Source organism: Macrobrachium nipponense, chromosome 2 (genome assembly GCF_015104395.2).
Source record: "Macrobrachium nipponense isolate FS-2020 chromosome 2, ASM1510439v2, whole genome shotgun sequence".
NCBI lineage: Eukaryota > Metazoa > Arthropoda > Malacostraca > Decapoda > Palaemonidae > Macrobrachium > Macrobrachium nipponense.
The window spans coordinates 145,877,935-145,902,934 of record NC_087201.1 but is presented as its reverse complement, the minus strand read 5'-3'; positions in this window follow the sequence as shown (position 1 = coordinate 145,902,934).

Sequence of the window (25,000 nt, the reverse complement as noted above, 5' to 3'; positions counted from 1 at the left end):
TATTTGTGTCGCTAAGGAGCTGGTTGATTTTGTTGAGGTAGAAGTCTTTGTCCATTATTACAATTTTGCCGTCTTTGTCGGATCTACTTATTATAACATCTAACTTTTTTAGCGAGTGGATGGCTATCATGAATCTGCGGGGAACAGGATATTTCTTATGAAGGTCAGTTAAAGCATTTAGTAACACTCCTTTTAAACATATCTCTTCACGGCTGTAGTTTTTGTCAGATATGAATTTATCAAAAGCCGCTATGAAGTCTAGGTTGTTTTTGCGGTCTGGCATTAGGGCAAAGGATAAGCCTAAATTTAAAACTAAATGTTGATTTACAGTAAGGGGGGTGTTGGATAAGTTTAAAACTTTGTCTTGTTGTTCAAGATTATTCCATGCGCTATTATCTATTAGGTTATTTAACTTGCGTAAAAGTCTGTTGGAATGAGTCACGCTATTATAGGCAGCAATGTCGGAACAGAATGAAATCAGATACCTGTATACGTGGTCCGTAGTGAGGAGGCGAAGATTAGATTGAGTTCCATATATCACTCTGCGTAGCACGAAGATGTCGTTTCTCGTATTGGTGATTCTTTCTTCCAGGAAAATCTTGTGTGATAGAGGGAAGGGGTTTGATTGCAGAGTCCATCTCCCGAATCCGTACATTTTTGGAAGTACTTGTTCTTTGAGGCATTCTTCCAAAAAGTGTTTTTGGTTTTTCAGCCGGTGTAGTCTGTTCAGTTCTTTTTCAAACTTGCGGAAAACTGGCTTGACTTCTGGAAGTCAAGCCAGTTTTCCGCAAGTTTGAAAAAGAACTGAACAGACTACACCGGCTGAAAAACCAAAAACACTTTATGGAAGAATGCCTCAAAGAACAAGTACTTCCAAAAATGTACGGATTCGGGAGATGGACTCTGCAATCAAACCCCTTCCCTCTATCACACAAGATTTTCCTGGAAGAAAGAATCACCAATACGAGAAACGACATCTTCGTGCTACGCAGAGTGATATATGGAACTCAATCTAATCTTCGCCTCCTCACTACGGACCACGTATACAGGTATCTGATTTCATTCTGTTCCGACATTGCTGCCTATAATAGCGTGACTCATTCCAACAGACTTTTACGCAAGTTAAATAACCTAATAGATAATAGCGCATGGAATAATCTTGAACAACAAGACAAAGTTTTAAACTTATCCAACACCCCCCTTACTGTAAATCAACATTTAGTTTTAAATTTAGGCTTATCCTTTGCCCTAATGCCAGACCGCAAAAACAACCTAGACTTCATAGTGGCTTTTGATAAATTCATATCTGACAAAAACTACAGCCGTGAAGAGATATGTTTAAAAGGAGTGTTACTAAATGCTTTAACTGACCTTCATAAGAAATATCCTGTTACCCGCAGATTCATGATAGCCATCCACTCGCTAAAAAAGTTAGATGTTATAATAAGTAGATCCGACAAAGACGGCAAAATTGTAATAATGGACAAAGACTTCTACCTCAACAAAATCAACCAGCTCCTTAGCGACACAAATACTTACGAAAAACTGACGAAAAATCCCCTCCAGAACGTTCCCACAGAATTTTTTCGGAAAGTAAGATTAATTGGCCAAGACAAAAAGAGTATTGAACTATTAGAGAAATTTAAAGTAATTAATCCTAAATTACCCTACTTTTATGGTCTTCCCAAAACTCACAAAGACAATCTTCCATTCAGACCCATCGTTTCATGCGCCGGAGCTTTCAATTACAAAATTTCTAAATGGTTAGCTGGCCTCCTTTCTCCTTTTTTAGGCACTTTTTCTCCAGTCACATCAAACATTCGGAAGACTTTTGTCACAAATTCAGAGAAGCACATATACCACTTCACAACATAAAACTTTTAAGCCTTGACGTAGACTCCCTATTCACAAAAGTACCAGTTCAGGACGTTCTTCAGTTTTTAAGGGAAAAATTATCCCCCTATTCAGATCATTTCCCTTTGGCACTTGACAAAATAATAAGTTAGTTGAATTATGTGCATCTAATAACGTATTTTCATTCGGGGAATCATTCTACAAGCAAAAATTCGGGTGTAGTATGGTAGTCCTTTAAGTCCTATTTTAGCCAATCTGTACATGGAATACTTTGAAACTACAGTAATAAATGCAATAAAACCCAAAAACATGCTGTGGATGAGATACGTGGATGACATACTAACATTTTGGGATAATAAGTGGGGTAATTTTAATGAATTCCTCTCAAAATTAAACGCATTAGTGCCCAGCATCAAATTTAAAGTTGAATGGGAAACAGACAACAAAATTCCTTTTCTTGATGTTTTAATAATCAGAGACACGACAGAATACAAATTTACCATATACAGAAAACCAACGTTCTCACTTTCATATATTCACTACTTTAGCTATCATGACAATACTATCAAGATAGGTCTAGCCAGCAACCTATTCGTAAGAGCCTTACGAATTTGTTCCCCAGATTTCCTGGAAAAAGAATTTGAACTAATTCGCAAGCAACTTTCATCTTTAAAGTATCCTGACCATATAATTGAGAAAGCAATTCAAAAAGCAAACGTAATTTTCTACCGACCCCCTAAAGACAAGACCAGAGACACACCCAACAATAAAATAAAAATTCCCCACCTGGAGACGATTAAGAGAGTAACTCACACCCTTGGGAAATCCAACCCTTTTGCATTTACCTACCCAAATACCTTAGCCAAATCCCTGATTAACGTCCAACAAAAGACATCGCCCAAAGACTCTGGGGTATATGAGATCCCATGCCAGGACTGTGACCAATCTTACATCGGATTTACAGGTAAATCACTTCCCCAGAGATTAATACAACACAAACGGTCAGTTAGGTATGGACAACAGAACTCGGCTATTTTCAATCATATAAATGAACATAACCATAGAATAAACTGGAATATGTCACGTGTAATTTATAGCAGCAACTGCCGGTACAAGAGTCAAATGATGGAATCGGCCTTAATAAAAGAGAAGCAGTAATGAACATCTCAAAAGGGAATTGGACATCAGACATCGTCGACGCAGTGTTCATTCAACCAACGCTTAAGAAGATTAAAGGAAGATTATCAGCGGGGGTGACCTAAATTGGCTTACTTGTGGACGAATCTCTTGGTATAAATACCACCTTTTCTGTAAACTTTTCTCATTCATATCCTGAAGAGAGAGACAGCAGTCTCTGAAATATAGTACTTTTCTCTCTACATTTTGGTGTTTTTATGGGCTCCTTTTATTAGATATATATATATATATATATATATATATATATATATATATATATATATATATATATATATATATATATATATATATACTAAATATAAAGGTTCCAAAATTGCTCGTCAGCAATTCTGTTCTTACCCTGGAGGGATTAGGAGAAGGCCTTGATGGACCTTAGGAACTTCCAGACCGGATATTTGCAATTTCCAGTGTAAAAGACCTTTAATGGCCCGCTGTGACCAATTTCTGGATATTGGTCAATGCCTTCTCCCTTTGGCCGGTTGGGACGGTGAGTGATCACAGAGACCAGTTGAAGGGGCTTTAGTAACTAAAGCTCTACTAAATATTACAATATTATGAGAATATTTTGTCCTCCCAGGGGAATGAATATAAACAGACACATTGTCAAGAGATTCTACCCAATTAATGTTAACTAGAGAAATTCTGAGTAGCATTCCTGATCTAAACATATTTGACATCAGGAGCAGCTAGATTTAATGTTCAAATTAATTTCGTTAGATTAATTTCATAGGTTCCAATAGTCAATTTGAATACAGTGAACATTACCTACGGAAATTATTGTCTAATTATTACAAAATAAGTGTTACAGATCATCATGAAAGTCATTCGTTTCTAAAGATGCAATTCCAGCGATGTCCACAGTAAAAAGTTTTTGTATATGAAGGCATGAGTGTGTAAGAGTATGTGCATTATATATATATATATATATATATATATATATATATATATATCTATATATATATATATATATATATATACATATATATATATATATATATATATATATATATCTATATATATATATATATATATATATATATATATATATATATATATATATATAAATGTTAGTGATAAATGATGACAATAATAACGTTAGAATTTATAGACTGAAAATAAAAATAAATGCTTTCATCTTACATGAAGCTTTTGATGAGTCTTCAAACAATTATACCTAAATTAAGTGAAACCGTATTAAAAAATCGCATCATTGTAAAAATTGATGCTATTAAATTATATCACTTAATCTGTTTATACAATATCCCAAAGAACGGGGAGTTTTGAAACTAATGTACTGTAACTACAAAGATGAGAGAAAAAATATCTTAATTTCATTGTTCATTCTCTCTTTGTTCCTTAATCCTTACTTCAGTAATGAATATTCTTATTTTCCTGGTCACTTTATTCACTTGTCTTCTCTTCCCTTGTTCTCTTTCGGTGATTGGGAACTGGGAAATGGGATGCAAGCGCACTGAGATTTTATTAGGTCTGTCAATAATAGTGACATGATCTACTCTCATGGCTAAAAGGGAAATGCGTCAGACACCCCTATGAATTAAAAATGATTCAGTTATGACAACACCAAATGATTCATGGGAAAACAGTAGACGAATTCACACCAAGTAACATTATCAGATTAAATCATAAGCGGTCCATTGCATGTGTTCAAGTCAGTTAAATTTACGCTTCAAAAAGAATGCATCTAGTATACTATTCTATGTGGTATTTTTCCTGCGATTAAAAACATATTGTATGCTATGTTATTCATTGTGCTTATTTTCAAATAATTAAATTAGAAAAATATAGATACTGACTTTCTGGAATGCTTTTTCCAGGCTAATATACTGGCTTAAAATTCAAAGTAAGAAATCCTCATATATCATACATAAAAAAAGAGGAAAGTAAAATTACATACGGCAGTTTGGCGAACTAATGTATCTGCTCATTAAAATGCTTTTGGGAATTTCTTTTCATTGTTTCTTTCATAATTTATAATAATTTGTTGGCCATATTGACACTCATTTTCTACCTTTGTAAACCTTCGATGATATAATGCAGCCACTAATTAAACATTCTGGTTTCGTTTGCTATTTTTTTCCAACTTCAAAAGAAGGTGTGAGTAATTACCGTCCAGTTCTTTACGATGCTGACAGCATTTTCATTAGGCGCCCATTTAAGCCTGACTCCTTTTCATCAGTTGGAGACTAATGGAGGTGATGTGAGGAAATGTTCTTTTTACCGATCTTCTCCCTTCATATTCTTCGATTATTTCTGTTGGAAGTTGAATGAACCCTCTGCTTAGTTAATTTATCTTTTATTGCTTCCCAACATTGGCAACTGTCATAACCCATTTATTCAACTTTCCATGGTAAAATGTTCAGTACTGGCTTGGCCTCGTTTAAAACTTCTTTAATATTGCTCTTGCATTAATGGTTTAACCTACTGTTGGTGAAGCTTATTATCCATAGACTGCACAGCCTTTATTCATTAGGAATGTGTTTCCCAGAAGCCTTCCGGATTTTCCTCATATTAGACAAATAATAATGTTTACGCCCTACTACCTTAAGCACTAAAGGTGGTTTCGTTCCCAGCGCTTGAAGATTAATTTTTTCATAAATTACTTATAAATGCGTTAACGAAATGAAAGGTAAACATACAATCGAGGTGAGACGGTTACTTCTTTATGTATGAGTGAAATAAATATACCTGGAATTTTTTCAGGCAACAATGATGAAACCGGAATGATGAATCTAGGTTGAGAAAACATGATTTTATGTATTCTCTTTCTTCTTGTAGTTACTTAGGACCATATAGTCTCTACTCTTCAAAACAAAGACAAATAATTCTTTTGTTTGGTTGCAGTGTTGTACAGTAAGAAGTGACGAATGAATGAATTAGTATTTGTTACCTACAGAAAATTCTTGTTAACACAACATCCTTCCCTGCTGAGAGAATCGGGGACTCTCTCTCTCTCTCTCTCTCTCTCTCTCTCTCTCTCTCTCTTCTCTTTCTCTCTCGCTCTCTCTCTCTTCTCTCTCTCTCTCTCTCTTCTAAAGCGTCCATTTTGGTAGAAGTAGCATTTACCATTGTTAAATAATTTTTTTTCGTAAATCCTCAGATTCCATTGTTCATAGGATGTTTATGTCTTTCGGCTGTCGAGCTTTTGAAATTTTTTCTTTCATTTCTGTAAGTAATATCTTCCGCTGGAGAGACAAGTTCCACTTCCTTTTAAAGTTGAGAATAACTCTTCCTTTTTCATGTATTTTTCGTGTCTGATCTTTTGTTCTGCTTTTCTCTGTCTCATAATCCATGAGTCTCTGGGTACATATTTCCCTGTTTAAACCAGTCTCTGACATTCTGCACGTCACCTGGTCCCTACGATCTTCTTATATCTGTCTATATATATCTTTGAATAGTGAGCAAAGTAGACACAGTTTTATCTGAAAATTATTTCAAGCGAATCACTATTAATTTGCAGAAAAATATCTGCTCACGAAGACCATATATCAAGCATTCAGTGTCACTCCAGGTCATTGACCAATCCGTCGATCTTGTAAATGACACTTGGAACGGACAAGACCGGAACGATAATAGGTAATAAATAGGGACCGATAATGAGGATATGGAGGTAAGGTCGGATGCAATGACGCATGGATGAAAGATTGGTCCTCTTAATAACTACAGAGACGACTGATACGCCTTTCGGTGCTTAGTAAAGGGAAATATGTAGGCCATTAGACTCTTACGTCATTCGTGATTCTACGCTACCGATCTCCAGAGACTTTCTTATCAAGGTCGACCTGAGATGCAATTGACTCGAGCTTTTATTTATTCATTTTTTTTTTGCGATAAGCGGAATGGTTATATATATATATATTTGAAACGAAACTGCTTTGTCAAAATTTTTGGATGTTTTCGTTGACGGATTTTTGCTTGGAAAAAAAAAAAACAGACACTTCCTTGGGTGAGTTTATGTTTTTCAACAGTCGAGTTCCCAGAATGATTTTTTCGCCTGGTCTTCCATAGGTCTCAGGAGATACGTGGAGGTTGAGGCGACCGTCCACGAAGATGTATGAGATACCTAGGGTGAATAGACACGAAATGGGTACCGGCGTCTTGTTTATACCTGAGTCTTTCCGAAGTCATCAGGAGTTCTCTTCTGTCACCCGTGTCCTCTCGTATATTTTCTCTACCTTAGTTCACTATTTTTTCGTCTTTTTATTTTACCGTCATCTGTTAACATTAAACTTACACTTCGAGGCCTTACATATTTCATACGACAGCAGTATTTGTTTCATTAATTTCATTTATAAGGCGATATTCGATAAAACAAATCTTTGGTTCTGTTACTTTTTAGGATTTTATTATAAAATGAAATATAAATATTTTTAATCTGGCAAGAATAGGATTTTTAAATTTCTAATATATGGCATCTACAAACAAGATCTTAATAATGACCACTAACAGTAGCTACCAGAAAAAAAGGAAAATAACATACTTTAGGTTAACCAATAGCTCAATAACGTGTATGAAAATGGCTGATCACCCAAGAATGAGGCATGACTCTTTTTAGAACAATGAAAAAAAATTTAAACCAAGAAATAGTACTTAGTCCTTATCTTTGAATAGATTTCTGATCTCTCTCTCTCTCTCTCTCTCTCTCTCTCTCTCTCTCTCTCAGTGTAGTCAGAGAGCCACAATCACAGAGTCCACGGTATCAAGATCTCCATTAGACAGCTTCGGGTTGTCAAAGGGCTGCTGAAGCAATTCCCAGTAGGCTTCCTGAGATCGATTAAGAGGCAATATTCGAGCTGCAATTGCAGGTGAGAAGCCCTGCAATAGAATGAATGCGTTTGGGTAGTACCAGGGAGGACGGTCATACACATGGAGAACGAGAAATCATATAATTCTTCAGTTTTGCACTAACGCTGATACAATTGCATTCCATGATTGAAAATGCACGAAAAACAGCAGAAAAATTAAAAGCCTGCAATTATATAAAATAATTAGTCATAAGCCTTTAGGTAAGCAATACATTCCACCTTAGCCGCCTATATGATGCAAGCTTTGTTACTAAATAAGTAATCATGAAAACAGGGGAGAAGCTCTCTCAAAGCCAAATGTTAATGACACGAGACAAATTCTGTAACCCTTTCAATCTGCCAATAAGAAAAGAAGGAGTTAAATGGAACAAAATACAGAATATCAAAGCAAACTACCTCTGAACATGAGAACGAGAGATTTCAATAGAGCAGCCCACAAAGGAAGAGGTCAGTTATCACAGAGGCAGATAAATAGCACAGCTCAAGATAAGACTAGTCAAGGAATAAGCATTAAAGTGTCTAAGACATCGCTTTGTTGTGCATTATTCCGAGCGAGAGTGAGAAACATCACGTAAATGATTCTATTCTACGGTATAATAGCCCCTTCCGTACAAAACGGCCGAGTTGCTTCAAAAGGGAAAGAATTGTTTCAAGTCTTTTGAGAACGATTCCCGCTCTGCCTCTTTTGTACTCATGCAGGAAATGCAGAACATTTTCTGTTAAAAAGCGCGTTCTTCTACAAAGAGCACATTTTAGATTGCTTCTATTTCTTTAAGGAAAGTAAAATGTCTACCAATGGGAAGGTTGGCCGAAAATTTTAGTATTGCATTAATCATTCCTGAGAATTTTGAGTCGTGCAATAGACATCTTTATATTCTATCGTAGCATAATGCTAGTGTAGGATGCAGCCATGAGCTTTGTGAATTTGAGAGTCTAAATTTCTCTGATACAATTCAGAATAGTATCTCTCTGCCCGGTAAGCCAAACGAAACAAGATTGTGGATTATTTTTATTTGAAAGTTTCAGGTTTCTTAAATCCACAGCGGAATGGATATAAACAACTGTAATCTAAAAAAATATGTATTTTGTAGACGAAAATAAGAAAATGATGGTTCTATTCACCAGACACAAGGTGTTACAATAACAATTTTATTGTTCGTAAAGCCAGTGTCGTGAGGGTACATATTTTAGCATAAGTCCATCTGCAGCTTTGAATACTTCAAGTTCATTTTTTCTACTTATACAAAAGCGAGAATATCGTATATGTATATATATATATATATATATATATATATATATATATATATATATATATATATATATATATATACACACACACACACACACACACACACACACACATATATATATATATATATATATATATATATATATATATATATATATATATATATTTCATATATATATATATATATATATATATATATATATATATATATATATATATATATATATATATATATATAAACACCCTTTTATTGAAACTTAACAAATTGGGAACCCTTACCTGTTGTCAATGGTGCCCTCTGTCTGCAAACATGTCATTAGGCTATTAGGATCACGTAAGTACAAAAATATACTATTTATTACCCAAAGCAGATGAATATAAAATAGAACAAAATGATTAATAAGTCATAGTGATAAACACCCAAGTCTGCCCACAAAGAAAACTATTAAGTTATCATCTACCCTCCTGACTAAGAATTCATTCCCGGACCCGGCCCAGAATGTCAATCGTTTCATTGTATTAGTCAGGTTAGAGAATCCTGTCTCTAATACCATGGAGTAGAACCTATCTGTAATAAAGATAATATTGGATAAATGATACACTTCACACATCACTCTTTTCAAAAGTAATCTTAAGTAAAAGAATGCATTTCACACTTCTCTCTCTTTTCAAAGGTAACGGTTTTCTAAGTCCTACAAAATATGTGCCATACCTTTAAGATGAGGTTTTTCTCCCGACACCTGGCGTGTACCAAACCGACCTCTTTCTTCTCACAAAAAGGAATGTGCCTCTCGCAAGTGCCTTGGTCGATTAGACCTGTAACATCTGTACAAACGAATGTACATACTTGACACACCCTAAACTGCCTTGACGACAGGACGAGCAGTCGCCAGATTAAAATGCTTATGTATCAAATTCCTTCATTCAAGAAAGCTGCCCCTACAGCTCAATCTGTCTCCAAGCAAGATATGATATGTAATTCACTAACATTACACACTTGTAAGATATATATATTATATATATATATATATATATATATATATATATATATATATATATATATATATATATATATATATATATATATATATATATATATTATATATATATATATATATATATATATATATATATATATATATATATATATATATATGCAACTGTAATACCCACAATGCCCTCTTATCTTCTCGAATTCTTTGAGCTGTTTTGAATACGCTTATCACTACAAAGCATGAAAATCCAAGTTCAAAGAAACATGAAGAAATTGTGATGTTCGGTACCGGGAAACGAACACATTCCATTTATTTGCTAACTGCCAACGAAGAGCCTATAATTCCCTTCGCCTCGGAGGCAGGGACATGGACTGCAAACACTTTGGCACTGAAATAAGGTTATCGCTTAATACATCCTCCCGTTTCCTGTCACTGATAGGGCAGTATTGCAGGGTCGGAAATCTCGTCTGCTCCTCACTAAACATGGCGGAGCAGTTGGACAAAATAGCAGCTCTAATATTTCGTCGTTATTGATTCGATTCATAAAAGGCCCTGGATGGTGCTTTTCGGAATTGGGTTTCTTTTATTCTGTTTAGGTATCTGCTGTTTTTATCTGATGAGTTTCTATATAAATGTCACAATTAGGTTCAATTTAAATGAACGGTATACTATTGTTCTTAGGGGTTCTTTGAGTATTGTTTGAAATTTAATTTTATGAAATGTATCTGAGTAATAAAATTGTACACTATTGCATTGCAAGTACTACATTATGATTAAAATTAACTTCAATAATATTTCTATTACTAGCGCTGTTAGGTAAAACTCATTCAATTTTACATTATTGCATTGCAAATCCTTCATGGTAGTTAGATGCAATAATATTTTTATGACTCGCATTCTACTCCTGCTTCCTTTCCGGACGTTGACCTTCAATAAGGCTAGTTTTGAAGATAAAACCTCGAAATATTTTCAAAGAACCCAGGATGGTGGAATAAAACTGCCAAAATTGGTACCTGTCAATGCGGCTAAGCCAGCGAAGGAATTGCTTTAAAAGTTTTTCAATATGCCCTGCTTTGAATTCTAGTGCAGCTGTGCCGTGGGATTCCCCTCTGTTCTCTACTGGAATATTTCTCGATATTCTATCGGTTAAAATAACACTTCGGTGACACCGTCCTTTAGATTAAAAATCCTTTAAAAAAATGTCAAATATTCAATTAGTGAGATATTGAATCATCTGTACTAATCTTGCGACCGGAAGGATGTAAAGGAAATAAAAAGAGAAGAGGAAATAAGTAATGCACTGTTAAAATAGAAGAAGAAGAAGAAGAAGAAAAACATCTCCCTAAGCAAAGTTAAGGTGTTACTGAAGACGCCTAAAAGTTACCAAGCGTATATGTGTTTATGTATCTTGGCAAGGAAAGCACAAACAGAGACCTTACATCTTGTTCGGGTTGCCCCAGGTCCCTCAGTGTGAGGCACCTCTAATGTCTACCAGAGAGTTGCTAGTGCATCTTCCGGTATATTTTGCATCTTCCAATCTTGGATGGTCTGGGATGCAGCTTAGATATTTGTCGAGCTTATTCTTAAACACATCTACGCTCACTCCTGATATATTCCTCAGATGAGCTGGCAACTCATTGAATAGACGCTGCATTGTCGATGCTGGTGTGTAGTGGATTAATGTCCTGTGTGCTTTCCTTATTTTTCCTGGTACAGTTTTGGGCACTATTAATCTACCTCTGCTTGCTCTTTCTGATATGTGTAGCTCCATGATGTTTTCAGCAATTCCTTTTATCTGTTTCCATGACTGAATTATCATGTAGCGTTCTCTTCTCCTTTCTTTGACTAGATATATAATTTTAAGGATTGTAGTCTTTCCCAGTAGTCAAGATCCTTAACTTTTTCTATTCTAGCTGTAAAGGATCTTTGTACACTCTCTATTTGTGCAATATCCTTTTGGTAGTGTGGGTACCATATTATATTGCAATATTCAAGTGGACTAAGAACATACGTTTTATAACGCATAATCATGTGTTCAGCTTTTCTAGTTTTGAAGTGCCGTAACAACATTCCCATTTTTGCTTTACATTTTGCCAATAGAATTGCTATTTGATCATTGCATAACATGTTCCTATTCAACATCACACCAAGGTCTTTAACTGCTTCCTTATTTGTGATTGTCTCATTATTAGGTCCCCTATATGCATATAGCTTTCCTTCTCTGTCTCCAAAATTTATTGATTCAAATTTATCAGAGTTAACCACCATCCTATTTACCTCCGCCCAATCATATACTTTGTTAAGGTCTCTTTGTAGCACGTTCCTATCTTCATCACAAGTAATTTCTCTACTTATTCTTGTGTCATTGGTGAAACTACTCACTACCGAGTCCTTGACATTACTGTCTATGTCTGCAATCATAATAACAAACAGTAATGGAGCTAACACTGTACCTTGTAGCACACCGGATATTACCTTAGCTTCATCCGATTTCTCATCGTTTGCAATAACTATCTGTTTTCTGTTGTGTAAAAATTCTTATAACCATCTTCCTACTTTGTCCACTATATTATGTTTTCTAATTTTCTTCACTAATATATTATGATCTACCTTGTCAAAAGCTTTTGCAAAGTCTAGATAAACCACATCTTTTTCATTTCCGTTTTACATATTTTTGTATATGTTCTCACAGTGAACTAACAGTTGGGTTTGTGTACTTTTTCCGGGTACAAAACCATGTTGTCCTATATTAAACAAATTATTTCTTATTAAATGTTTCATAATATTTTTCTTCATTAGCCTTTCATACACTTTCATAATATGTGATGTTAGACTCACAGGCCTATATTTACTTGCCTCTAGTCTTCATCCACTTTGAAAGTAGGGGTAATATATACTAATATGTGCTCGATATAAATCTTGCCTGTATCTACACTTTGCCTGAATAATATTGCAAGCGGCTTTGCAATAGAATGAACTACTCTCTTTAACAAAATAGCAGGGACACCATCAGGCCCAGCTGCAGCTCCATTTTTAATTTCATTAATAGCCTGCACAATATCAGCTTCATTAATATCTATGTCTGATAAATATTCACTATTTTCATACCTTATTGCTGTATCATTATATTCATTATCATTCTAGGGTGAATTCTCTCTTATATCTTTTTGCTAATATGTTGCATATTTCCTTTTTTTCATTCATTAATCTCCATTCAATTCTTAGAGGGCCAATTTCTATTCTTCTTTTATTCATCTTTTTCGCATACGAGTACAATAGTTTGGGGTTTTGCTTGATATTTACTAGGGCTTTTTCTTCCAAGTCCCATTTTTTCATTTTCGTTTTCTTTTGATTGTATAATCTTTTGTTCTGAATTTTCTATCTTACTTTTTAGTTCCATCACTTTATATACCTTTTTTTCTTTTGTAAGACCTTTTTTCCACTTTATGATTTTCTGGAACAAGATCCTTCTATCTCTTGGTATGCATGACTGATGTTTATTTTCTTTTCTTCTTCGGTATATATTTATCCACTATTTTCTCTAATATTTTATATAATATCTCCGTATCTACCTTTATATCATCACTTACGAAAAGGTTATCAATCTTTGTTTAATTCTTCATTTATTTCTGACCATTTTATATATTTTTACTGTAGAAATTTTATTTTCCATATCCTTCCCACTTTTTCATTCCTTGCTTATCTCTGTTTTCACTTGCTTTGGAATGGACTGTTAATTCTATGACATTATGGTCTGAAATACTCGCATTATAAACTATTGTTTCTTTAACATAATTCACCTCGTTCACAAATACTAGGTCTAAAGTATTTTCCTTTCTAGTTGGCAGGTGATTTATTTGTTGAATGTTGCATTCTAGTAGCATATCTAATAACTTTTCGAATTGCCTCTTATCTTCTGCACTACTATTACTATCTTTTTTATATGTATAAATACAACCACAATCGCCTATTCGTTCTTTCCAGTCTATGAAAGGAAAGTTAAAGTCTCTGGATAGGAGAATATTCCAGTCTTGTGATTGCTACATATACATCCAATTTTTATATTATTGTGTCAAACTCTTTAGTACATTAATTTTCAGATTCAAATTCTACCGCTATTAGTTTACATACTGAGTTACTATATTTCTCACATATTTTTCCTTGTTTTTTGTCTTTCCCATATATCACGGTTCCTCCTTGATTCCTATTTTTTCTATCTAATCTGTAAGTTTGGAACCCTTTTATTTGATCATCATTACCAGTCTCTTGGGAATACCAGGTTTCACTTATATTCATTATATCTATTTTCTTTTCAATTTTGGTTAGTTCTTCTAAAAACTCTATTTTTCTTTTTGAGTTACTCGTAACTAAACACTGTGCATTCATCACTATGATAGTTTGTGTGTTATCTCCTTCATTTAATATGGGCAATAATAAGGATTTTCCCATGTCTCTTTCCTGTTCTGGTATGTTGTTCTTTTCTTAATTTCCAGAAATTCTGACATTAAAAAATCCAACTTTTCCAAAATATTTGATCTTCCTTCATCATAATTATTCATTTTGTGTCTGAATCTGCAATTTTCTCTGTATCTGCACCATCCCCTAGCATCGTATACACAGTATTTATCTCTTGAGCTGTAGTATCTTGGAGCTGATGCTTGGAAATTCTTTGCTGACACACCATATCGTGGTGATGGCTTGCTTTTTTCCCTCACCTCATGTTCTTTGTTCCTCTCTTTATTTGTTTCTTCTCTATTTTGTATTTTATTATTTAATTGATTATTTAACTGATTTTGATTCATGGCTACAGGGTGCATATATTTACATTTTTTGTCGAACTTACATCCTTTTCCTTCTTTTAGGTTTTTGCATATTTTTGGATGTAGATCTCTGCATTCATCCTCATAGCCGTCTAGGTATGCACATTTACCATAGATTTCGTAATTGTGACATACCTTGGGATGTTTGTAGTAACATCTTTCACCGAATCTGCAATTCCCTCTTTTCAAAAGGGTGCAGACTTTGTCTTTCTTGTCTATTTTTTCCTCTTTCCCATCAGTGTGCAGATCTGGGTAGAGCCTCTTCGAGACCTTGTTTTGTGTTTTCATGTCGTAATTTATTTCTTCGTATGTATGCTGCTTGATTGCCTCATATGTAGTATCAATGAGTATCTCTGCATCCATACTCTTGTCTTGCTCTTTGTTTTCATCATTTTTTTGTCATGTCTTCCTCTCCTCCTCTTCTTCTTCAACCTCTACTATTTGCACATTGTTAAGTCTTGATTTAATAACATTTTCTATCTATGATAGACATGTTGAGCAGAGAGAGAGAGAGAGAGAGAGAGAGAGAGAGAGAGAGAGAGAGAGAGAGAGAGAGAGAGAGAGAGAGACTTTTACAAGTTAAGTTATTGCCGCTAGATTTTCTTTTCGTTTTTTACAGGAAGCTCTCATCTTCTCACGTTGAAGATGTTGTCAGAAATAAAATAATTTGGTTTCAGAATTTACCAAAGTTACTATGTTAATATATTTTCTCTTTATAGGAAAAATAATTATGTTTTATACATATAATTAAAACTTACATAAAACTATACCAACGGGCACTCGAAAGGTATTAAACATCTGTCTATTTCAAATCACGGATTTTCAAATACTTAATATTAGAACATTATTTTTCACCAGTGATTCTGACTTGGCACATGAGAATTTCATGTGGGTAAACATTCTGTTATACAGTTAATGTTGATGCTGTTAATATGAATGACAACTAAAAGTGAAGTATTTTTGGAATGTTATACAGTATTAATTTTCCTATGCAGAACGACATACTTAATTATTTCTTGCATGCATACATTCATTAATAAGATAAATAAGTAAACAAATCAATAAATTAGTAAATAAAATTTATGAATAAATAAATAAATAAGATAAATAAATAAACATAGAAAATAAATAAAATAATAAGTTTTTCTTTACTCCCCACCCCCAAAGCCTACAACTAAGTTTTTTCCATCAACGTCCCTTTCTTTATATAGCTGTTTTACAAAACATCTTTGAGAAGCGATCTTAGGAGGATGACTGCCACAATACCCAATGTTTACACCTCGAGAATCTTATTTGTCTGAGATTTATTAGACAAACTCCAAGCACACTCTGGGTGGCAGTAAGCATCCTTCATTCTTCTTATCTCAGTAGAACATCAAGGGCAGCCCTCTTTTGCAATTATGTTAACGACTAACCAGAATGCAGCGGCCACGCTTTTTGTCTATTTCCTTCCCAACTGATCGCTGGAGATAAGTCTAAAATATGTAATCTAAGTTTCTTGTTTGCTTCGTAAAGTCTGTCTTAACGCAGATGTTATCTCGTGAAGAGTTTCCTTTTTTTTAATAATTTTAAATCTTTTGTTTTATTGTTTTGAACATATTACATTTATTTTTCCAGTTATGAAGTACATTATGATGATGATGATTATCGTCATTATTATTGTTATTAATGACAAAAGAGAGAGATAGACAAAAAGAGAAACAATCGTTTGATTCTGGAAAGACCCAAGGAAGAAAACCAGACGAGACTCCTGTATCCCAATGGAATTTGGACGAAAGTAAAGATTTGCCTTCGGGTCAGAAAGAAAGCCTGGAGGAAGTCTGGCCTGAAAGAGGAGGTTAATAAATCAATTCATGAACGTGAATCTCTTCCCTGATTTTCAAACTTGAATCTTCCTTGGAACATTAAGCCAAATGAAACTTTAGCTCAATAAATACGCAAGATAGGAGACACTATGGCAGTCATTACTCTTACACAGAAAACGTAGGGAATAGATATTGTAAGAGAGAGAGAGAAAACACACACACAGACACACAGACAGAGACAGAGACAGAGATCCACAGCTTAATGCTCTTTTGAGGTCAGGACTAAAGTGTTCTTGGTCATGCAGGGATAGATTTAACGGAAAATTGAAACAAGATTGTTTTATTTCCCAGCACGCTTAGGGCTGCATGGATTTAACCCTTATCAACCCTTTAAAATGTTAACTAAATGAAAGAATTTCTCTTAGGAATCCTACTTCTCGCTCTGAAGGTATATAATATATATATATATATTTATATGATATATATATATATATTATTATATATATATATATATATAATATATATAGAATATATGTATATATATATATATATATATATATATATATATATAATATTATATATATATATATATATATATATATTGTATATATATATATGTATATACACTTCTCGCTCTGAGGGTGTATATATATAATATATATATATATATATAAGATATATATATATATATATATATATAGTATATATATACACTTCTCGCTCTGAGGGTTGTTGTATCTATATATATTATATATATCTATATATATGTATATATATATATATATATATATATATCTATCTATATATATATATATAGATATATACATATATATATATATATATATATATATATATATATATTATATAATATATATATGAATATATATATATATTACTATATTAATCACATATATATATATATATATATATATATATATATATATATATATTATATATATATATATATATATATATATATATATATATGTATATATATATATATATATATATATATATATATATATATATATATATATATATATATATATATATGATATATATGGGTTGTTTACACATTACCGGGCCAGTTGCTCCCAACTTTGTTTGTTGTTGTTTTGGTATCGCGACACCCAAATCCATCCACCATAGTAAGTAGCCTTACTGTAACCCCTGTGGTTAGTGCGCGCAGCGCAACATTTCCTCTTGCCAGAACATGCCGTGCCTGCCAAGAATCTTTAAATATGCGGATAAGGCGCGAAGCGCCGTTCCGCCACGGCCTTACTGACAGCACACATAAATCGATCGTCGCGGATATGTAGTAGCTCCCTACTTTGTTTGTTGTTGTTTTGGTATCGCGGCCATATTAGTTTTGGTGTTCTTCCGCCGATTTCGGTCGGCGGTCGAGTGGGCCCGCCAATCTGTAAGTGCTCTATATATATATATATATATATATATATAATATATATATATAATATATATATATATATATATATATATATATGTATATATATATATATATATATATATATATATATATATATATATATATATATATATATATATATATATATATATATATATATATGCCTTAAGAGCGAGAAGTAAGATTCCTAAGGAGGGTTCTTTCATTTAGTTAACATTTTAAAGGGTTGATAAGGGTTAAATCCATGCAGCCCTAAGCGTGCTGGGAAATAAAACAATCTTGTTTCAATTTTCCATTAAGCTTTGGATCTCTGTCTCTCTCTAACACCCGCCCCCCCCCCCCCCCTCCCCCCCGCCCCCCCCTCCCCCCGTCTCTCTCTCTCTCTTTTCTCTTTTACTACTCTTACTATATCTATTCCTTACGTTTTCTGTGAAAGGGTAATGACTACCGTAGTGTCCCCTATCTTGCGTATCTATTGAGCTAAATTTTCTCCAAGTAAAGTCATTTGGCTTGATGTTCCAAGAAAGATTCAAGTTTGAAAATCAGGGAAGAGATTCACGTTCATGAATTGATTTATTAAAAGTATTTGCACTTTCTCTCCACCTTTTTTTTTCCATTCTCCAACAACAAAATATCCATTACACCACAATTCTCCGGAGTCCTGATGTATCCGAACTTAGGGTAAATAATTATAGCCAAAAAGTATATAAAATAAGTTACGTGACTACTTCTTAAAGGAAAACAGTTAAACAAATAATTGTAAAAACTAGCAGCCTAACTACATTAAGGATAGGATCAAGAACTCTCAGTCGTTAGTGATGACTAATATTACATTTACTTAAGATTACGATTATGTGAGACTTGAAGCCCATAGCCTTGTTGTTTATCTGTCTGTGTTCAAAATGTCTACAACAAAATTACGATAAAACCTTCGAAATAAAATTATCCGTCATTAGTTAATGTTGATATTTCCTCTCTGACCCTGATATTCCATTTAACCTCATTTTCTAATCATAAGCAGGAGAGTAATAGAGCAGAGTTTAAATGTCTCAAGGCAATTCAGTTAAGCAGTAATTATACGGCAATCTCACCGGACAATATGTAAAAGTTGATTGTTTATACACGGAATTGAGTTTGTCAAATAGTTTGATCAATTCCCTAGTGAACAGAAGCTTTGGAGTTGATTTATAAGTCTTGGAAATATTTTATATGTAATTTAAACATACATAATAAAGGCCTGGATTGATATAAAGATAAGAAACTATGGGAGAGGATTGGCCTTATATATATTTGTATGTGTATGTGAGTGTTCAACAGTGAGCTGTTTTCCATTACTAGAGATGGCATTAAATAAAAAGAGGTTACTTCCACATTAATTACACTATACAAACAATTATTCCAAAACCCTATTAGAAATAACTATGATTTTTACTAATGGTTAAAATAAATAAATGGCATTAAACACTTAAATGTATATTCTGATATATTCTCTAAATAGAATTCCACAATAGTTACATCCCTAAAAATGCTATAACAGTATGCCGCTTTGGTAGACTGGATCATTTCTACTATGTAACATAAATCATTTATCTGCTAATTGACCGACTAAATGCTTCTCTATCTCTCTCTCTCTCTCTCTCTCTCTCTCTCTCTCTCTCTCTCTCTCATCACACACACACACACACACACACATACACACATAATTACTTTAGTCCATTTATTTCGTTCGGTTTTAATTAATTCTCTAGGTTTAGTTGTGTTCATTTAGGGAAGATTTTTTTTTGGTAAAACGAATATCGATATATATATATATATATATATATATATATATATATGTATATATATATATATATATTTATAATAATATATAATAATATATATATATATTAATAATTATAGAGAGAGAGAGAGAGAGAGAGACGAGAGAGAGAGAGAGAGATAGCATAATGTGTTATCAAGCCTTTAAAAGTGAAAGATATGTAAAATCCCTCTGTAAGGTAAAATTCAAGGAGGAAAAACATATCGAAAGGTAAGTTTTACGCAATTATTTGCCTTTGCGAAGTTTATCAATATATTTTATTCTATACTCTTAACACAAGTAGTAAATTCATCTCCGATATCCATTAGAAGATTAGTAATGAGTAGGTAATAGGAATTAATATCTAAGAGAAAGATTCTTTTATTGTTAATACACTTGAGAGGAAAACTCCCTAGATAAGATATTAATTCTCACTTGTTGTCTACCCCTTCGTAACGTAACAACTAATTTTCCAATAACCATTCGTCCTGAACTAGTTAGCGATAATTATCAAGAATCCTACGCTATGAGACACTATCTTCCTAAATGCAAAAAAAAAAAATAATAATAATAATAAAACAAAAAAAAAACTATAAACGAATTTCTGTTGAAAATATATCAGTATTCTAAAACATAAAAAGGAAAGATATTTTCATATTGCAGCTTCGCAACAAATAATTAGATTTGGATGTTTTTCGATTAAAACTGTGATGAAATTAATTGAGAAGCAGACAAGAGCGCAATAACTAACACCCTTCGATAAAATTATAGCAATAATAAGTGATTAATGAGGAAAAGGGCGCAAACATCCCAAAAAAACCTTGAACAAAATGTTTCAAATTTTTGTGTTCCAATAAGTCTGTGGAGGAAAATATAATTCTTTAAATAGTTACTTGCTTTAGTAATGACTCCCGATGCGCGATGAAACGATGGCCAGAGATGCAGCGTGAAAAGCGAAATCATGTTAACTAGCTTCAGGTGCAACATGTAAAGTTTGCGACATTATTATAGGAAACTTCGTGTCATCAGTTTTCACATTTACTTTTGTTCACAATCTTAGATTGAGAGAGAGAGAGGATCTCTGAATAAATTTCAGTTTGAGAGAGAGAGAGAGGAGAGTAAATTTCACCTTAAGAGGAAAAAGGTTCATATGCAGAATTACTTTTAGTTTGTCTTCACTGTGTAGAATTGCCCTCCATTAGCTTCATCTGCTGAAAGCAACGAGGTTAGATTTAACCTCAGAATTGTGTACGCGATGCCGAATTGCGTCATTCGTCTGTTTAATTGTAATGACTGATGATACTGCATCATGGCTCATCCGACAGTACATCAAGTTATTAGTCTAACATTCGTTGAATTATGTGCACTGGTTCGTTTGTGACAGTACAGATGCGTAGGTGAGAAGCAGTGAGACAAAATGATGATGAACGAGCAATCTCTCCCAGGATATGATGTATATAACTGATTGGGGTCGAGAGCATCTAACAACATTTCTTGGATTATGGTTGATTTAAAGGACAAAGGGTGCGTTGGAAGGTTTGCACAAAGCCATCGCTAGATGGATTCTCCTTATATGATAAGGAAATGATGAGAAAAGGAAGCAATAATACTATATAAATTTGAAATTAACATTAAACGTATCTGAACGTAAACAATCAATAAAAAAACAAAAAGTGGAACAGACTATTTGTAACTAATAAGAAATGAAATGACTTAAACTTAATGAATCTAATTGGTGATACCAGGAAAATCATAAATATGTGCTTGAAGGCACCACTAAGCCAGAATATTCAAAAGAAAGTCAATTTTAAGACCATCGTAGCCTCACGTTCCAATTAAGTCACTATACTTATTGAAAACGACATATATAAAATGAATATCAATATGAAACTTCTACACGATCTTAAAGAAATAAAGAAGAACCTGTTTTTTGCCGATATAAAGAAGAGACATCAATTATTTTTACGTGCCAATGAACCCTCTTACGAAGGAGAAGGTCGAAAACTTAGCAGACCATTTAGACTAGATGACTACCATCTAAAATCTTGATGCTTTTGAATGATAAGAGACAACTCCCGCAGGGGCCGAACATACTCAGATGGGAATAAGAAATGGACGGGACATTTCCGAACTGCACGATAATGCCTTAGGATAGCCTAGTTTGTGTCAGTCATAAACCTCTCTATAACTGTCGCGTCACTCATATTCTGGCATCACTGTTTCACTTCATGTCCAATATACATGATTCTTAATGAAGCATATTGAAAATGTTGTCCATGATTGCATGCGCCGTAAATTTGATTGTCTGGAAATAGATATTACTGTGCCAACTAAAAGTATATATATATATAGATATATATATATATATATATATATATATATATATATATATATATATATATATATATATATATATATATATATATATATATATATATATAGTATATATATATATATATATATATATATATATATATATATATATATATATATATATATATATATATATATATATATATAATATATATAATATATATATATATATATATATATATATATATATATATATATATATATAAAGGTTTTTTTGCCACGAAGGAAAAAAATGAAAAAAACGAGTTGGCCGAGTACTTTCGGTCCTATTCGGACCCTTTACTGAGGCATACTGGTTTTACAAAGAACACTATAGTCAAAAGAAGGCTTAATATACAAACTGACACTACCAAATTAGCCATAAGGGCGATTTTCACTCTACAGAGAGGAGGAGGAGTCATAGGCTAGCCACACCTTGAAGGATACCCGCGGTAAACAAGTGATTCTTCCAGAAAAACAGTACATTTTGCAAAAACAACCGGGAGCATATACAATTTAATATCATGAATTTTTACACAAATTTTCCCAACAAAAAATTATTATTAATGAAAAGACGAAAGAAAATATAAATATATATATATATATCGAGCAAGAGAAAGAGGGAGAGAAAATATCGAACCAGAGAGAGAGAGAGAGAGAGAGAGAGAGAGAGAGAGAGAGAGAGATTTAATAATACTATATACATGTGGCACTAATTTATTAGTTGTTCATTTATTTTGAGGTCCTTCATAAACATCTTACAAATATATGGGTCCAAATGGTACATTCCCAGACTAAGATTTAGGTTGTTTTTATTAGTGATTTGTATAATTGCCGATTCCAGTAAATTTCTTGAAACATAATCATTAGATCTGGCAATTATCGAGGCATCACCCCAATTAATACAATGAGATTTTTCACTCAGATGGATAAACAGTGCATTTGAAGTCTGGGCTGTTCTAACTGAATACATATGCTGCTTAACCCGAACACATAAATTTTTACTAGACTGACCAACGTAAAACGATGGGCAATCCTTACAAGGAATTTTGTAAATGATGTTGTTATTTGTTACGGGACTATTCTTAATTAGCATATCTTTAATGGTATTGTTATAAGAGAACACTACATTAACATTAAATGATTTAAATATTGATTTTATGGTTTCAAATCCATGAAAATAAGGTAAGCTAAGTACATTTTTAGGGATTTCTTTTTCATTAATAGCAACATTATAAAACTTTTTATGAGCTTTTTGATAACATAAATCAATTAAATGAGGTGGGAGCAGAGATCGTTTCCTATCTTTTTTATGTATTCTATTTCTTGGTCCAGGTATTGTGGACTCGTGATACGCAAAGCGTGTAGGAACATAGAAGAAAAAATTGAAATTTTAATATTAAGATGGTGGCCAGAATAAAAATGTACATATGTTAAATTATTTGTGGGTTTTCTATAAATACTGAATTTGCATTGGAAAGATTCTCTATGTATTAATACATCTAGGAAAGGGATGACATTGTTATTTTCAATTTCAACAGTGAATTTTATGGATGGCACTAAATTATTCAATTTAGACAGTAAATCATTTACATCGATACCACTACAGTCAGTGACGCTATCCAATCAGCCAACAGAGACGCTATAAGTTCATATCGATTCTGACCTTACAAATCACCCTCGATCTCGGTGCTTTCGTAATTAGAATCGATGTGATAATTATTCATAACAAAGGCTACGTGCTGTCAAATGCTCGAATTGGCTAACATGGTAGACGGGGTTCCATATCGATTCTAATTACGAAAGCACCGAGATCGAGGGTGATTAGTAAGGTCAGAATCGATATGACTTATAGCGTCTCTGTTGGCTGATTGGATAGCGTCACTGACTGTCCTGATTTCGTCCCCGTCCACTTGGATGGTGGTTCGATCCCATGGGGGGACGAAATTATTATCAACTAAAAAAATTCCCCTTCGGTACATATATGAAAATATATCATTTGGGAGGTAAAGTGAATTTAGATATTAAAGGACATTTGTAGCTTGAATTGATATATAAATGGATCACGGTTCGATGTGATAATTATTCATAACAAAAGGCTACGTGCTGTCAAACACTCGAATTGGCTAACATGGTAGACAGGGTTTCATATCGATTCTAATTACGAAAGCACCCAGATTGAGGGTGATTTGTAATGTCAGAATCGATATGAACTTTTATAGCGTCTCTGTTGGCTGATTGGATAGCGTCACTGACTGTCCTGATTTCGTCCCCGTCACTTGGACGTAGGTTCGATCCTATGGGGGGACGAAATTATTATCAACTAAAAAATTCCCCTTCAGTACATATATGAAAATATATCATTTGGGAGGTAAAGTGAATTTAGATATTAAAGGACATTTGTAGCTTGAATTGATATATAAATGGATCACGGTTAGATGTGATAATTATTCATAACAAAAGGCTACGTGCTGTCAAACGCTCAAATTGGCTAACATGGTAGACGGGGTTCCATATCGATTCTAATTACGAAAGCACCCAGATCGAGGGTGATTTGTAAGGTCAGAATCGATATGAACTTATAGCGTCTCGTTGGCTGATGTTATTTAGCGTCACTGACTGTCCTGATTTCGTCCCCGTCCACTTGGATGGTGGTTCGATCCCATGGGGGGACGAAATTATTA